The sequence below is a fragment of the Gavialis gangeticus genome, unplaced genomic scaffold (genome assembly GCF_001723915.1).
Source record: "Gavialis gangeticus isolate Ggan-Ray unplaced genomic scaffold, GavGan_comp1, whole genome shotgun sequence".
Lineage (NCBI taxonomy): Eukaryota > Metazoa > Chordata > Crocodylia > Gavialidae > Gavialis > Gavialis gangeticus.
Window position 1 is genome coordinate 11,695,151 of NW_017729028.1, and position 15,361 is coordinate 11,710,511.

Here is a 15,361-nt window from a genome sequence, read left to right on the forward strand (position 1 = left end):
GGTGCAGGCTCCCACCCTGGGGGTTTTTAAGAGGAGGTTGGATGACCACCTTACTGGGGTCATTTGACCCCAGTGCTCTTCCTGCCATGGCAGGGGGTCGGACTAGATGATCTGCTCAGGTCCCTTCCGACCCTAGAAACTATGAAACTATGAAACTATAGTCGCAGCTGCCCAAGTTGCCATCCACTTCTTCATTCCCCACCAGTTCTTCCCAGTTTGTGAGCAACAGACAAAGAACAGAATGGTCCCTACTTGGGCTGTCTGGCACCTACATCAGGAAGTTGTCCCCAGCATGTTCCAAAAACTTCCTGGATTGCCTGTGCACTGCTGTATTGCCCTCCCAGCAGGTGTCAGGGTGACCGAAGTCCCCCATAAGAACCAGGGCCTCTGACCAGGAAACTTCTGCTAGCTGTTCAAAGAAAGCCTCATCTACCTCATCCTCCTTGTCTGGTGGTCTATAGCAGACACAACATGATCTTTGTTGCTCTTCCCTCTGACCCTAACAAAGGACTTTCAGCTGGCCTATTTCCATACTGGATCTCTGAGAAATCATACACAGCTCTTTTACATAAAGTGCAACTCCTCCTCTTCTTCTCCTCTGCCTGTCCTTCCTAAATAGTTTATTACGTGTCCATGACTCCAGTACTCCAGTTATATCGGCTGTCCCACAAACTATCTGTTATTCTAGCCACATCATAATTCTGTGACTGTGTGAGGATTTCCAATTCTTGCTGCTTGTTTTTGAAGCTCTGCATTCATGTACAGCCACCTGAGGTAACTAGGCAATTGCCCTACTTTCTCAGGAAGAATGAGAAGGGCTCCCCTATTGCCCATTCCTGCTTGTGTTTTCTCCGGGTCACCTGCTTCCACACTAACTTCAGACCTTTGGTCTCCATCCCCTGGTCAACCTAGTTTAAAGCCCTCCTCAACAGGTTAGTAATCCTGTCTGCAAAGATGCTATTCACTCTCTTTGGTAGGTGGGTCCCATTTCATCCTAGCAATCTTTCTTCTTCAAACAACATTCCATGGTCAAAGAAGCCAAATCCCTGCTGGTGACAGCATCTGTGCAGCCATACATTGATCTTTAGGATGCGCCTTGTCCTAGGCCCTTCCCTTTAATCAGAAAGATTGAGGAGAACACAACAGGAGCCCTGTTCCCTTCACCCTTGCACCCAGAGCCCTATAGTCCCTTTTGATCTACTCAGGGTCACCCCTGGCAGTATTATTATTCTCCTTATGGATGAACAGCATGGGGTAATAGTCAAAGGGCAGGATGAGTCTCAGTAATCATTCCATGATATCCCAAGTTCCAGGCTCCAGGCAAGGAGCAGACCTCCTGAGACAACAGGCTAGGCTGAGAGATGGAGTCTCAACCACCACCACCACCCATCACTTCATCTTTTTGGCAGTGGTCTCGATCCTTTCAACCTTGGAGATGCCTGGACTGACCTGTTCAACTAAAGGACCATGTTTCTCCTCTTCTGTTCCTAGGGCTCCATATCTGTTGTTTAGGCAAACTGCTGCAGGTGAAGATGAAGACTGCTGGTTACTGCCAGAGGTCACAATCTTCTAACTTGCATGTTCCTGAGAGTCTACATCCTCTTCTTTCTCTCTTTTGTGCTGCCTCTGGAAGTCTCTTCCTCCACAGTTCTGGAGGTTTCCTCCTGCATCTAACTGATGGCGAACTCATGGTGGAGGATGCTTCAGAGCCTTGCCATCTCCTCCTGTAGCTCTCTTGCCTGCTTCATGAGGGACACCACCAGGAGGCACCACTCAGATAGCAGGTACTCTCCCACCTGGCTGTCACTTGAAGGAACCTGCAAGCTGTAGTTTCTACAGTGCCAAACCAGGACCTCGGTGGAAGCCTACCTGGACAGAACCTCACAGATGCTAGCAAAGGAATAGCTGGCAGTGTCAGTGGTCTAGCATTGCAACATCCTCGAGCCATTTCTCTGGGTCTCTTAATCCACCAACACTTTCTTCCTTCCCCTCTTTCCAAGCAGACCTTGCCTAGCAAACTCCCCTGCAAACTGGACTGCTCACTGCTCCTTGGTCCCAAAAGGTTCTCTTTTCCCTGATAACCTGCTTCCACTCACCAAGCTTACAGTGCAGGAAGATGCAAGAGAGTTTCTGCGCAAACTCCCTAGTGAACTCCCCCTCACTCTGGACTCTAGTTAAACAAGGGGCTTAAGTATTGGTCTAACTGCAGTGGGTTGTCTAAATACATTAAATATATGTAGTTACTTTTAATTTAAGAAAGAACTTACCTTAAAGGTTCCTTTTCAAAGAGGGGGGTGGCAAACTGACTTGTGAACTGGCCTGTGAACTGCTTGCAAAATGCCCTGTTTGCTTCCCTTGTTTACTTGCTTCCTGATCACTTGGGAAGCCTTATTTTATAACCCCCCTGGGCATGGACTGGTGCTGCCCCTTTGTTATGGTTGTTGTCAGACACAAGCAGCAACCATGCAGCAATCACTCAACTATCAGCACACCCAACACACAGCCCACCAAACAAACACTCAGCAAGGCAAACACTCAGGGCACAGACAGAAGTGAAGCTGACCACTGTAACAGAATACTTTGCAGGAAGTGTTATGAGTTACAATGACCCACTGGACCAAACAGAAGTTAACTATTGGTTTCAGGGGGGAGGAGAATCTAGCTTCCGGCTGTGAGCCTGCAGCCAGTTTCCCCTAGCAATGGCCCCTCCTCCCTGCAAGGCTGCAAAGTTTTCAGAATGGGAGGGTGGCAGGGAGCCAAGGGAGATCATTCTAGGGGTTTCCCAGCCAGAGCTGGAGTGGGCTGAGTGAAGTGAAGCCCCCTCCCCACCTCAGCGGGGTTCCAAAACACCTGCCCCACCCTCCAGCAGGGGCTGAAAAAACCCCAGACTGAACTCCCTCTACTCCCTTTCCCCACCTCCCATTTTGAAAACAACTTGAGGCCTGGAGGCAGCACAGACAGAAGTTACAGAAGATGCTCTGTTTTGAAATGTTTTCATCTAACCCCTCATGCAATGTGATTCAGATTTTTACTCAATCAGCCATTTTTAAAGCAGTCTGCAGCTGTGAATTTGTATTTAGTCATGGTTAGAGATCACTTTCTGTGGCCAGATCTGGTGAAAATTGTCACTTCTGTCTGTGCCCACAGGAGCCCTGGCTTTCCTAGAACAGGATCTGATGCCTGTTGCCTGGGTCCTCTTCCTCTTCCCCTTCTTTCTCTTGCTCCCAGTGAACTGCTCACAAACTTCCCTTTTTGCTCTCCCTGATTGCTCACTGAAATTATGTTAGTTCTTTCATCCTTTCCTCATAAGTCATGTTTCTCAAACAAATCATTTTTGTTGGTCTCTGCTGGACTCGTTCTAATTTACCCACATCTTATTTGAAATGAGAGGCTCAAAATTGGACACAGTACTCCAGGTGAGGCCTGCTCTGATATGCTCTGACTCTGATTGTAGGGTTGAGCAAGGTGGTTAAGATATTAAATTATATTATTATGTTTTTGGGGTGCATGGGATTTATCCATATAGGCAAATCACTAGTGAAAATTGCTGAGCTGTGTTTGTCTACATCTGTTTGTATATTTTTTGTTGACGGTTTTTCAGTTGGAATTGCCATTCTTACATCCCTGCAATGGGCTATGGGTTCTTATTGCAGCTACCAAATAGAAACAAAAAGAATAAATCATTCTTCAAACAGAGGAAGTTAGCAACTGGCCTGTATTATTATGGAATTACGTTATGATTCTGGTCTGAATCTTCAAAGCCTTTGGCTTGAGCTATTTCTGGGACTGTCTCTCTTTCCATAACCAGTGACCACTAATCTTACTGTTTTCTGAACAAAATGCACACATTATTTCTTTTGATTTGTGTTTCTCAGAATAAATAAATAAATAACTTTTAAAAAGAACATGTGGGGAAGGAGAAGGAAAGAGAAACCTGAGATCTAACATTAAAACATTTAAAAAAGTCAACTTTAGTGACAAGTTCTATGTCTGTTGGATAAAGTGGCAATGTCCCTAATATGAGACTTTAGGATGAAATTCAAACCATCCATTGACACCATCTGTGAATCTGAACCCTAGCATTTTACTAATAAACAAAGAGTCAATTTCTGTCCTCCTTTACCCAGATAAAACCCCAATGGCTGATGTGGAACAGAATGAGGCTGCCATTCTAAATAGATACATTTTAATGTGCTGAACCACTGTTCCTTTGTGGCACCCATTCTATGTTTAAGTCTTCTTTCCAGTGTTCATATCCTGAAAAGTGCAGAGATGCATCAGCTACGTTAGGCTTTATTTATTTATCCCTTATAACTTATTAATGATACCCAACATGTGTAGATGTCATTTAGACTCCTGGTTTTATCCTTCATATTTTGAAATTATGTAATGAAGTCTCATCAGGCTCACTACTTAGGCGGTTTCTGTTCTGGGTTTGCTTTGCTCCCAGAAAGTCAATGGGGTTCTGTTATTAACTCATTTCAACAGAATCATGTTCTAGATAATAACTGTCATCCAATTCTCTGTTTCTTCCTACAGCCTCTTTCATGACAGTATTTACTCTTTTGTCAAGCATAGCTTTTTATTCAGTGCTTAAACATTATATCATATACCACCACTGCTCCCAATAGCCCCAGGATAGTGTGAATATTTTAATTACATTATGTATGAAACCTCAAAAGAGTTTCTGAATATAAGAGATGTGTATTCTTAACATGAAGAACTTCAGAGAAACAGAGCAGATACTGAACATCTTAAAAATCCATATACTGCAGTTTCTATGGCAGCAGACATGACCCAATTAACATTGTCATATTTAAAACCTATGAACCACACTTCTGCTCTGTTATGCCCATGCAATCCAAATGACATTCCTAAATTTTCAAGCTGAGTTTAAATAAGTGACTCTATTCTCTGAACATCAACAGCTCTCAGTGACTTGAATAGCACTTCTGAAAAACAGGCCAACTTCCTTAGGTTCTTAAATATAGATTTGATGACCTGATTTTCAGATCTGCTGAACACAACCAAATATCAGTCAATGGAAGCTGCAAGTGCTTATATTGACTTTAAATATTAGGCCATTAGCTGCCTAAAATTAGGCAGCTCAGTTTGAAAATATTGGCCAAAATCCCCAGTGGGCTGCATGGAGATGACCAAATGTAGAAATAAGTCTGCAGGGTTTGTTCAATTTATTGATGCTTGGGGTTGTTTCATATACTGGTATATAGGCCCCAGTGATGTTGGTGGGCTTTAACAACATCTATCTCCTCCATATCAGAGCAAGAAACAGACCTACTAGGCTAAGCACAGACATTCAAAAAGCCTGAACCTGATTCAATTCAATCTTTGCAGGTTAGTCTACCCTGTGTTGACTGAACTGGCAAACAAGTGCATAGAGATTCACTTTTGATTTTGGAAATGAAGCCACATGCCTGCAGAGGCTCAGGCCAGAAGCCAGGCGGTGCTACAGTGAGCCCTCAGCTGGAGGGAAGCTGAGCTGAGGGGGGACATGGTAGCTCCTGCCAGGCATTTCCCACCCCCACCCTCACTGCTTGAGGGGTGTGGCCAGCCCTAGCAGCAGCCTAAAGCAAATGGGGGGTTCACTTCAGGCTGCTGCTAGGGCTGGCCATGTCACCCCCCACTTGAGTGGCAAGCGGGGCAAAATGCCTGACGGAGGCTGCTGCAACCCAGGCCGGGGGGAAGGGTCTTCCAGGCAGGGACAGGGGAAATTAAACCCTCCTCCATCTCCCTGTTTGCTTCAGGCTGCTGCTGGGGCTGGCCATGACTTCTGCTGCTTGAGTGGTGAGGTGGGGTGGGGAATGCCTGACAGAGGCTGCTATACCCCATCTAGGCAGACTGGATTGGGGAGTAAACCACCTCTCTGCTCCTTTCACCTTAGGGGGCCATGCCAGGCTGGCATTTGGCCACACCGCCTGCCCATGCTCTGGTTGGAGAGCAGAGGGGTGAGGCCAGCCCTGCTCTCTGGAGCAGACAGCCCAGCCCATGGCTGCAAAACATACTGGGGAACTCTGATTTAACTTAAACCATAAAGGGGGTCTGGGACAGTAGTTCCATAAACCGGTTTGACCCAAATCAGTTAAGTCTGATACTACATTCAACGAGGTTTATCTTAAACCAGTTTTGGGCATTTTGAAACTGGTTTTACAGAATCATAGAAAGTTAGGGTTGGAAGGGAACTCAAGAGGTCATCTAGTCCAACCCCCTGCTCAAGGCAGGATCATCCCCAACTAGATCATCTCAGCCAAGGATTTGTCTACCCAGGTCTTAATAAACTCCAAGGATGGAGATTCCACAACCTCCTGGGTAACCTGTTCCAGTGTCACTTAAACCAGTTTATGTGTAACTTCTGCCCCTAGAGATTTCCTTTTAACCTTTTATTTAATGCTGATGTGCAATAACATATTTTTTCAGAGAGCAGCGACACATCATGTACCAGAACAGATATGAATACTGACATCAGTGGAGAGAGATCTTTGTTCATCTGCTCTGAAAACAAATATCTGTTTTTTTTATCCTATTGCTGGAAAAACAATTCTGTGCTCCATTACATCCACAGTATATGAGGGAATGGATTTGGCTTGGAAGGCAAAACTAAGTTTCCACATGTTGCTCCAAAAGTTGGAAAGACCGAATAAGTTAAGAGTCCATCCCTAGTTTATGTATGAATCCCAAATGGTTTATCTATGGTTTCAATCCCAAATGTCTGGAGCCTGTCTGGCAAAACTGAGTTGTCACCAGGATGAAAGAACTGATAAGGGGAATGGTTAATTTCATTCTCCCTCCAACCGTGACTTTAGGAACAGAATGAAAAATAAGTATATTAAGGCTTCTCTTTCTCTGAATGTTATTCTTCTTTTTTCCTGGAGACATAAAAAACACTGCACTCTCATTCTTTTTTATAGGAATAAAGGCCAGACTTTGGGTCCTAGCTCAAGAAAGTGACCCTTTTTCCTTAGTATTTTAGAATACTTATTTTGTTTATCCCTCATGATTATTTCATTCTATTGCTGAAACTGACAGAGCTCAAAGTTGGAAAATCTTTTTCATTAACATTTTTATTTTACGTAAGGTGCTCCACCTGGGGGGAAACAACCCACAACATGCTTACAGGCTCGGCTGTGCTGCACTTACTAGCACCACAATCAAAGAGACCTGGGGGGCTTGATAGACGATAGAATGCATACGAGCCACCAATGCAATGTCGTAGCCAGCAAAGCAAACAAAACACTGGCATGCATCTACCAATGCACCTCAAACAAGACTAAGGATGTCATCCTCCCACTTTACACAGCCTTGGTGAGGCCACAGCTGGACTACTGCATCCAATCTGGCCACCACACTTCAGGAAGGATGTGAAAAGGCTTGAGAGAGTCCAAAGGAAGGCTACACATATGGTTAGAGGTATGAAGACTAGGCTGTAGGATGAGGGGTATGGACATGGGTCTGTTCAGCATGGAGAAGAGAAGACTCAGGGGGGACCTGGTGGCAGCCTATAAGTATATAAGGGGAACACATCATGGACTGGGAAAGCCATTCACCAGGGCTCCCAAGGGGACAACTAGGACTAATGTTCATAAATTGCTAGAAGACCATTTTAGATTAGACATAAGGAAAAAGTTCTTTACAACTTGAGTGTCCGAGGTCTGGAATAGAGTCCCCCCCAGAGGTGGTATAATCACCTACTCTAGCCTTCTTCAAAAAGTCTGGACGCTCACCTTGTTGGGGTCATCTGACCCCAGCAGTCTTTCCTGCCCAAGCACAGTGGGGCTGGACCTGATGATCTCGAGAGGTCCCTTCCAGCCCCTAACATCTATGAATGCCACTTAGTTTTTATTTTGTTGGACTGTGCTCTCCTAAAAGGTTGTAAGTATGGCATTTTTCACTCTAGCATCCAGCTAAATTGTTAGCAAAATTTTAAAATATAAAAGAGAAAGGTGAGGCTGGGATGGTTTTGCATAACCTCTGCAAGATTAAATATTTTTATGGCCCTTTCCCTGCTTTTAAAAAGTTGAAATCCAATTTGAAGTTTTTGGGTTTTTTTATTGTTAATGCATGAAGATGGTTGCTGTCACTATTTTAAGACAGCTCACTATGCGGTCCAAACTGGTATGATGTTCATTCAGTTTTGCTTTTACTATTTTGGACTTTGGCAGCCTGGAGGTCACATTCAGTATCAAGCAATACAGCAATGACATCTATTTTCTGCATAATGCTAAGCAATGGTCCTTTTTGCATATTGTATTATGTATTCCTTAACATAGCATAGTGAGGGTGGTCTCAGAGAAGATATACATGACATATTAGAGACTATTCATGTTTTAAGAGTTCTATGACTTGACATCAATTTTATTTTTTAAATATTATTAGAATCAAAATAGATGTTACCCAAGTAATCCAAAATTAGGGGTTGGTCCAAAGGCTTTGTTATAATTTGGAACTTTTTTCATTGACTTCATTGGTCTATGGAGTAAGCATTAGGTGGCCATGTAAATTAGAGATAGGACACAAGTTTGATATACACCTGGCAGGAATGTGCATTATGCTTATGGAATATTATGTATGAATTATTTACCTGTTTCATCTTGTGCTTTTTGTTACTTGAGCTCCTGGGATTTTCTTTTCTGGAGGCATTCACTGGAGGGAAGACTGTGATAAATGGACTAATTTCAATACTATGTACCTGTATCTGGCACAGGAGACAGATCACCTGATGAGGCTAATCAAGGGAGCCATCTAACAGAGAGGTCTGGAAAAAGGAAGGTTCTTTTAATTGTAATTTTAAAGAGTGGTAGAACACTAAATGCACAGGTCAATGAGACTTCAAGTTCTGTGTGAAGTGAAAAAAGAAATATCTTAAGTGTTTAGATGATTCTGACCAAATAACATATTCTCAAGAGTGGGGAGGAAGCTGAAGCAGGTGCATAGGTAATTACAGTGTTTTATATAGGTCTGTGTGCTTCAGATGTTATAAAAGAATAAGTTGTTCTTGAAGAGAGAATGAAAAATTATTCTGAAAATCTTTTGGCAAAATCTCAGTCTGGTTTACCTGTCATGTGTCCTCAAAGAAGTAAATTGTAAATAAGAAAGCTCATAAACTCATTAGAGCAAGCTCCAGTGGCCTAATGACTAAGGCCTCCTAAGCTAGGGATTGTGTGTTTAAGTCCCACCTGGGGTGAAATGTGCTTTCAGCTTCCTTTTTTCAGGGCAAGTCTTCTCATACTTTCTGAGGAAATCAAGCTATTCAACTAGTTACCTCAGGTGCCTCTACACAAATGCACTGAGCCTGGTTAACAAGCAAGAAGAATTGGAAGTCATGGCACTATGAAGTAATTAGAATAACAGAGACTTGGTGGAATAGCTTGCATTATTGGAGCATTGTCATGGATGCATGCAAAATGTTGGGGAGGAGGTGTACTTTATGTAGAAGAGCCATATGATTGCATAGAGCTCTAGTATGGCATTGGAGATAAGCCTGTTGAAAGTCTCTGGGTTAAGGTTAGATGGGAGAGCAGACCAGGAGGAAATGGTGGATGACACTTTCTTCAAACAGCTAGTCCAACTTTCTACCTGGCTGGGGTCATATGCCCCCAGCAGTCTTTCCTGCCCAGGGCAGGGGTCAGACTTGATATTCTATTGAGGCCCCTTCTGATCCTCACAACTATGAAACTATAAGGTTGGAGATCTAAGAAAGACCATACTTACCAGCCTGATCTGGTAGATGTGTTCAGTCCGTGTCTTATATACAGTGATAGCATTAGATTCAGCCCAAAAACAAAAAAAGGCACTTTAATTCAAACACGTGGTGTGGGAGGGACTGTGGTACCCATCTCTTGTATAATAAATTACACAGTAAAGCACATAACCAGGAAGTGGGAGACTTGAGTTATTGGTCTACCTCAGCCTGAGGGGATTTCAACCACGTCTACCATGGAGAGTTCCCAGATCACCAGGCTATAGACAAGGATGCCACAGAAGGGATCATATACCTTTCTCCTCTTGAAGCCAGGCAACACTTGAAGGAGGGAACACAGCCTGTTCCTCTGGCATGAAGATAGTCAGGGTTTAAGGCATTCAGCTGGGAGGACATTCAGCAATGCTAGGTTTTGGTTGTTCCTTTCATCAGAACTGATGTAATCTACATTAAATGGACACAGGATGAAGAACAGAAATAACCCTGAGAGTTTACAACCACGAATCACACATGAATACTGAAGGGCAAACATGATTCCATAGATTTCATAGACATTGGGGCTGGAAGGGACCTCGAGAGATCATTGGGTCCAGCCCCGCCTCCTGTCCCCTCCCCCCCCGCCTTAGGCAGGAAGTCAGCTGGGATCAAGTGAACTCAGCAAGAAATATATCCACCTGTTTTTTGAAGGAATCCAAAGTAGGTATTTGCACCACCTCTGGGGAGAGTTTGTTCCAGACCCTGGACACATGCACCGTAAAGAACTTTTTTCTTATATCCAGTCTAAATTGGCCCTCATGGAGTTTATGGCTGTTAGACGTTGTTATCCCTTGGGGAGCTCTGGTGAACAGGTGTTCTCCCAAGTCCTGATGTACACCTTTTATGTAATTATAGGCTGCAACAAAGTCCCCCTTGAGCCTTCTCTTCTCCAGACTGAAGAGTCCCAAGTCCCTCAGCTTCTCCGTGCAGGCAACTTAAAACATTACTTTTTCGGGTGAAAAAAAAAATTGCCAACCCCTCCAAAACTGTGGGGCTGAAAGGTTGAGGACCACTGTTTGAAGATTAGTAGACTGAATTATCATGGTTTAAAAGTAGCTAAAAACTGTTTGTGAATAAATATAGAATCATTATTTCTTTATTTTATCTAATGACCGGAAATTAGATAAATTGTATAATACAAGTGAATAAGCAGCCTTGGGCCAGTTCTTATAACCCAAAACCCCCTGTTCCCTGGTGAATGTCCGTATCACATATCATATAGTCATGATCCGTTTTGGAGACTGTCTTTACTGTATTGTGTAAAGGAGTATAGCATGTCCCCTAGCCTTCATCCCAACTTGACCACAGGCTGGTGGTAAGGGTACTGTTATAGGAGATGGGAGATGTGGGTATCTGGATGTCACACTTCTTGATAAGTGCCCTAACCCCTGATGAGAGGCAGAGCACAGATGCAGTGTCTTGCAAACACTACAGTATATCTTGTTTGAGAGGTTGTATGCCTAGGACATGTCTACATGAGATACTTTACTGTGCATTAGACTACTCAGTAAAGACTCACTGTCTACATGTGCTCACCAATTATTGTGTAATAAATTAGGCTAATCGATGGTTTGCTAATACCAAGAAATACAGGTACTAGATTAACTGCACATCAGCTACTGCAGAGTAGTGCACGTGTAGACGCTGACCAGGAGCAAATCTGTTCCCAGTCAGCCACACCAGCAGGGAGCTAGCCTCTTGCTTGAGGCAGAGCCAGGTGGCTGGGAGTTTCTTTAGCCTCATGGCAGGGATGTCTCCGTAGCTGGCCCAGGTTGGTCTGCAGATCCCTGGAGACTGTGCCAGCTTTGCCTGCCCCTAGACACTGGACCCCTCTGCTGTGGGCACAGACCGGCTGCAGCAGTACCAAAGACCATGGCTGTGCCCCCTGGGACCCATGCCTCCATCTTCCTTGCCCCCAAACACTGTACCCCTCTACTGTGGGCACATGGTAAGCCCTAACACTACCCAGAGTCCCTGCCTGAGCCTCTGAGGCCTCTGGCAGCACCTGTGATGGCAGAGTCCCCAACACTGGAGACGTCAGTGTGGGGTCCCAACTGGATTGAGCAAGACCAATGACCTCAGAGTGGTCTACGGCAAGGCCAATATGAAAGGCAATTTGGCTGGGCCACATGGTCTAATGTCCATATATATGAGGAAATGGTGGCTTGCATATGGAAGCATCAGTGGTCTGGACAGCAATGCTGCATCAAGGTCAAGTACCTGTAGGATCAGTGCGTATCTCTGTCAGGAACCACAACTGCCAGTCTGGGGCTGCCTGTAGGACCATGCCCTCCATGCAGTAACTGAACCATATCTTGGCTGCGAGGGACCCTGGTGAGAGCCGCCTTGTGTACTTGAGCACAGGCAGGCTGCCAAAGTCTGTGCTGTAGGCCAGTGCTGATGAGGAATATCTGAAGAATGGCACCTCAAGGCACCAGCAGCAGAACCTAGCACTCTCCCCACTGTCGGCTGCAGCTGGCAGTGCAAGCAGCCTGGGCCAAGACATCCCCCACCAACTTCATGTGCAGGGAGGCCAGGACAGGGATGACCCCACTGTTAAGCAGCTCCAGATCCTCCACAGAGGGGGCTAGTGCCCAGATAGCCAGGTGCTGTGACTCCATGCCCTGCAGGCAGCTGGACCACTTTGCTGCCACTAGACACCAAGTCAGACCACTGGGACCACATGCTTGCCCATCCGCTAAGTGATGAGGGCCATTGGCAGGGGTGGGGAAGGGGATGTTGTGGCCACCCATGCATATGCCAGCTCAACTGCCCACCCTTTGGGCTGCACACCCCTGGGCTGAGCTCCCCCCACCGGGCACTGGCATTCCTCCCCTCAGCACACAGGGAAGTGGGAGGTAGTTCAGGACTTCCTTGAGTGGCCAGCGCCCTTCCAGATAGGCAGCTAAGGGTCTGTTACATGCAGAAAAACATGTTGATGGCAGCAGTGATCTTCTCCTTGGCCATGGGTCAGGGACTCGTAGTGTAGGTGGCAGCACACATTGCAGGGAAGTGTGGGCTCACTTGGGACACTGTTGAAATTCATGGCTCCATACTAGATTCTCAGCTGTGCATGAGGCACTTTGGTGACCAGGAGCAGTAGGGTGTAGTGGGTCAGGCACCCCTTGGTGCATTCAAGCAGCTCATTGTAGTGTGTCCAGGGGACTCTGACCAGGGGCACAGTTGGGGGCTTGGCCCTGGGCGCCTCTCTGGAGAGGGCCACTGGGGAGGCAGGGGCAGGGGAGGCAGGGGTATCACCAACTCTGTGTCCCAGTCCCTCACCCTCCAAACCTGGGCTCTGTGGCCCTGGTGACACTGAAGCAAACTGCATGGCCTGTAGGTAGGAGAAGGGGGTGAGGTGGTCTGGAGTTGCCATGGCACCTGCTGGCAGGAGCCAGCCCTGGTCTGGCTTGGGGACAGCATGGCAAAGGAAGGCTGCCTGCCATAATTGGGAAGTGGCCAGCCTGTCCCTGTGGAGGGAACAGGGATGGAGGGCTTGATCAGTGGCCATCTGTGTCAGGGCCCATCTATCCAACTTCCATGGTCCTGGGGCCCCTGTGTGCACATGACCCCTGATCTGAGGCCAGGCAGTGCACAGCCTCTCAGTACAGTGTATGTTATCTCTGAAATAGTTCAAACTTTCACAAAGAGATTCTGTGTCCTTGATCTGTAGATCCAGCAGCTACATGCAGGGGAGAAACATAAGCCACTGATCGGGATGTGCATGCAAAGATGGAGCCACCATCAGCTGGTGCCCTCTGCATGCAATGCCTTTGTCAGTGGAGGACATAAGACTGGATCCTGCTGCTGGAGCTGCTGGTCACCGCACAAAGGACTGGGTCATGAACTCATGGACCTGGTGAGCCCAGGACCTGGAGCAGGAGAGGGACCTGGAGGACCACACCTTCCACGAAAGGCTCCTTGCCATTGAAGAGAAGCAGGTTGCCCTCCTCAATAAGATACACAAGGCTTAGGAGCAGCTGGCCCAAGCAGTGCAGGCCAATGAGGGGGACTGCTGGGTGCTGGACACCATCCTGGCCCCAGCAATCAGCTTCATGGCACCCAGTGCCCAGCCCTCAGCCCCGGCCCCACCTGGACCCTGGCAGCCACCCACAGCCCAGCACAAAGCTCCCCACAGGGCTTGGGATGAGGTCCAGCACTGCCAGCAGTGTCCAGGGACACCTGCTCCTCAGCTGGGTCCCCCAGTGGCCTGGCTCCTTGCCTGGACTGCAACCCCCTGCTCACTCAGCTTCCATTCAGCCCCTGAGTGGAAGCTGTCTGCAGCTGGGCCATCTCTGTGCATGGGTCCTGCTAGCCCCAGCCCCATGGTGGAGGATGGGGAGCAGGCGGAGCAGGCTGGACAGGTCCACCTTCACTTGTGGTCAAGCCCCCAGGCTACCAGCCTTGACAGTGGTGCCGCCAGAGGCTGGGGTGCCAGGTGCCTCTCCCCAGATCTGCACCATGGGCACCTCCACCTCATTGTTCCCTCCACTTACAGTTCAGAAAGCACATTAAACATAGTTGAATGGGAAGCAGGACCTTTATTGTTGGTGTGGATTGGGGTTAGGGAGGGGTGTAATGCTGGGAGGGAGGGAGGAAGAGAAGAAAGCAGTGTGCTGCTGGGGGAGGAGCAGGTCTGTTGTTGCATGAGGGAGGGTGGGGAAGTCTGTTATTGTGCTGTGGGGGGAAGTTTGGTGTTTGTTACAAACTGTCTGCAGTGTATGTGGTCTTAGGGTTGGAGTTCATGGGCAGCTGCCCAGGGACCCTACTGCAGGGCATGGAGAAGGAGGTGGTCCGTGAGTACCTTGTGGACATGGTGCCTGTCGGCTGCTGCCAGGTGTGGGGCAGGGAGCGTTGATGACACACTGGCCGCAAGCGCCCAGGCAGCACCCCCTGCCAGGCTGTCTGCCCCCACTGGAGCCTCTGGCCAGTCTGAGCCTGTGTCTGGAGCCCCCTGCCAGACTGAGTTTGCCTCCAGACCTCCCTCCCAGCCTGAGGCTGCCCTCAGAGCCCACTGCCAGGCTGAGCCTGCCCCCAGAGTCCCTTGGCACCCAGGCAACTGCAGCCGGAGTCTGAAGCTCTCCCTGGCTGCTGCAGGGGGCCAGAGCAGGGCAGGAGCACCCTGTACCTGACTGCTCCTTTTGGGTGCAAATCTGTGCCTGTCAGGGTGCACGTGTAGATGCATTTCCGGCCTCATCTTACTATGCCTTATTTTACTATGCAATAACCTTAAAGCAAATTAATTGCACATGTAGATGTGCCCCCCCACAGCGTAGCATGTTTATGACACATGTCAGCTTAGTGCCATTTGGCATGTTAACTTGGCACTAGAGACATGCCCTTAGACACCAAATATGGGGTTGTAAATTCAATTCCTGTCACATTTAGCCCTAAATGTCTTATTCCAGGCCTCACACAATGTCTATTCAGACTGGGAAGGCCACAATTTTCCTACCCGGACCAACCATCAGTTAATTAGAGAATGCATTTTGCAGTATACTTTAGTCAGAGAACATTGATCTTAATACCAAGCTTTGAATATTTTTCCTGTTAGAAGAGAAGATATGTCTGGAGTTTGAAGAAATACACACACACACACACACACACACA